The sequence below is a fragment of the Tenrec ecaudatus genome, chromosome 5, assembly GCF_050624435.1.
Source record: "Tenrec ecaudatus isolate mTenEca1 chromosome 5, mTenEca1.hap1, whole genome shotgun sequence".
In the NCBI taxonomy this organism is placed as follows: domain Eukaryota; kingdom Metazoa; phylum Chordata; class Mammalia; order Afrosoricida; family Tenrecidae; genus Tenrec; species Tenrec ecaudatus.
Genome location: NC_134534.1, coordinates 103,080,529 through 103,083,228, shown reverse-complemented (window position 1 = coordinate 103,083,228; position 2,700 = coordinate 103,080,529). Strand labels below are relative to the sequence as shown.

General features: G+C 57.2%; 1 pseudogene; it reads right to left on the bottom strand.

Annotated features, from left to right (window-relative positions):
* Positions 1-246: 246 nt before the first annotated feature.
* On the bottom strand, positions 247-2,142 carry LOC142448186 (WD repeat and SOCS box-containing protein 2 pseudogene; annotated as a pseudogene).
* Between the last annotated feature and the right edge of the window lie 558 nt (positions 2,143-2,700).

Below are 2,700 nucleotides of genomic sequence, written 5' to 3'. Positions count from 1 at the left end.
GACAATTCATGGCTGCTGGAGCAGAGGTCTGACTGATGACGGTGGCCGCCGCCGCTGGGCTTTCTACTCTTTTTTTTTTGTTTGTTTGTTTTTTGACTTCAGGACGATGTTTTTAGTTATTGAAAAAAACACATCTGTACCTTGACATTCGTTGAGAAAATATAAATAAATACGATGCTACTTAGTTGCAAACCACTGAGGGCTCAGCAGCCACGGAAAAGGTCATGCAGGTGAGGGATCCATCCCTTTGTAATCTCACACCAACGAGTCACCTCCTGCACATGCGCACCACTGTGAGAAATGATCCTAGTGTCTATCACTCCCTAACACACTCTGGTCCACCGGTAAGGAATGAAGGGAGAGACCAAACGGCTCCAGGGTCCTGTGAGCTGGTGGCCAAAGGGGGAGCCGGCTCGGAGGAAGGACAGCACTGGTCAACGCCAGAGCAACTGACCACAGCAGGCGAGGCCTTCATACCAGCTCCCACGACACTTGAGGGACGGTGTGATAGGTCCTGGGAAGCCACCCTGTTCCCTTGGGGGACTTAAATCTGTCTGCCACAAGTGGGGCTCTTGAAGGCCAGTCACTGCGTTATCAGAACTCCAGTAACTGCTCTTGGAATCAGAAGGACAATGCTGATGAGAGTGGATTTAGGTGTAAGGGGGAGAGGTCTGCTCCTGGGGGAGAGTGGGGGGAGTCCACCCCAAGACTGCCTTTCAGAGGTAGGAGAGAAAAGACCCAAGTAGGTCTGAGCCCTGTGATCTGCCTTTGCTACATTCTATTCCCAATCCCAAACCGAATTTATGTTTCCAACCAAGACCAGCTGTCTGGCCCACAGGCCAGCGAGTGCCTGGCCAGGAAGAGGAACGGAAGCAAGCGAAGACTCCCCCAATGGTGCTTAGAAAGTCCTGTACGTGAGGAACTCTTTCATCTTCTTGGGTATTGGCAGTGCTAGGACTTGGTAGGTTGTCAGGAAACTTCGGAGGGCTTTGCGGCACAAGTGCTCCAGGGAGGAGAGGACTCTTGGAGCCGTCCAGAACTGGACATGGCCATCTCTTGTCCCTGTAGCAATCACTCCGCCATGTGGGAAGAAGGTGCAACACAGACCATTGGTCATGGGAGCAAACGCCACGGGCTCTTTCAGTTCCAGGACCCAGATCCTGAGGAGCCTGTCATCCGCCACTGTGGCCAGGTACAGGCCTTCTGGGGAGAAGCACACGGATCGCAGTGAGCTGATATGCACATCACTGTCGTCCATGGGGGGGTCGAGCTGGGTGTGGTGCAGTGACCGCAGCCTCTCGCCAGTGTAGGGGTCCCACATGATCACGTTGGTGTCATAGGAAGCCGTGACAAGCAAGGCCGAGTCAGGGGAGAAGTCGCAAGAGACGACACTGCTCTGGTGGCCCTCCAGCTTCCGGATTAGTGTGTAGGATCGCATGCTCCAGAGAAAGACAGACTTCTCTCCAGCTGCAGAGCACAGCATGCTGCAGTCCGGGGAGATGGAGCAGCAGTAAACCCATTGCAGGTGGCCTGACAACACCTGGATCTGTTTACCATGTTTATTCAGATCCCAGATGCGAAGTGTTTTGTCCCGGGATGCAGAGACCAGGATCAAATTGCCCCTGGGCGTGAAGCTCAGATCCCTCACGACATCTTGATGGCCGGAAAGATTCAAAAGCAGGAACCCTGACTGCACCTCCCAAATCTTGATCTGCCCATCGTTGAGCCCTGCGGCCAGGATCAGGCATGAGACATCTGGCACTTGGGGGTGGTGGCGTGCCCAGAGCCTCCTGCTGGGTGGGGAGGGCCACGGGCTGAAAGCCAAGCCCCAGACAATCTAACCGCAGTCCAGGGTCTTCTCTTTGGGGCTGCCTCGTCCTTTGGGATCATTTTTGCTGCTTCGGCTCTTGGCTTCAAACCCTTTGGGGATGAACTGTTCCTCCAGAGGCCAGGGGATCAGCTTGACGATACAGTGTCCTTGAGACCAGGCAAACCAGGAGCCGTGGGGGGGGGGGGGGGGGGGAGAAGCCGACGCTCCAGGTCTCACAGCTGGACTTCCAATCAAACTGGTGGGGGCGCCCCGGCTTGAGTTCGGCCAGCAGCCAGTGGCTCCTCTCTGGCCTCCATGGAGGACACGCTGCTCCTGCGGCAGGCGGCGGGCGCCTCAGCCCCCTGGGCCGCGGGCCCTCATGCCGCCCCCTCGCCGGCCCCCGCCCCACCGCTGCCTCGGCTGCCGCTGCCGCCGCCGCCCCAGAGGCCATCAGCTGCTTCCCGTCACATGGCGACAGGGCGGCGGGCAGGCGGGGACGCCGGCTTTCTACTCTTATAAAGAAGGGGGAAGTGCCGAGTGGAGACCCAAGGCCCAAGTGTCGGCCACTGGAGATCCCCTCATAGAGGGGCTTAGGAGAGGAGATGGGTTAATTAGGGTGCGAGGTAGTACCGATGAAGAACACAGCTTTCCCCCAGATCCTGGATGCTTCCTCCCCCCAACTACCATGACCCGAATTCTACCTTGCAGGACTGGATGGGGCAGAGGTTGTACATTGGTGCATATGGGAGCTGGAGGCACAGGGAATCCAGGGTGGATGATACCTTCAGGACCAGGGGTGTGAGGGGCGATGCTGGGAGAGTAGAGGGCGAGTGGGTTGGAAAGGGGGAACTGATTACAGGGGTTCACATGTGACCTCCTCCCTGGGAGAG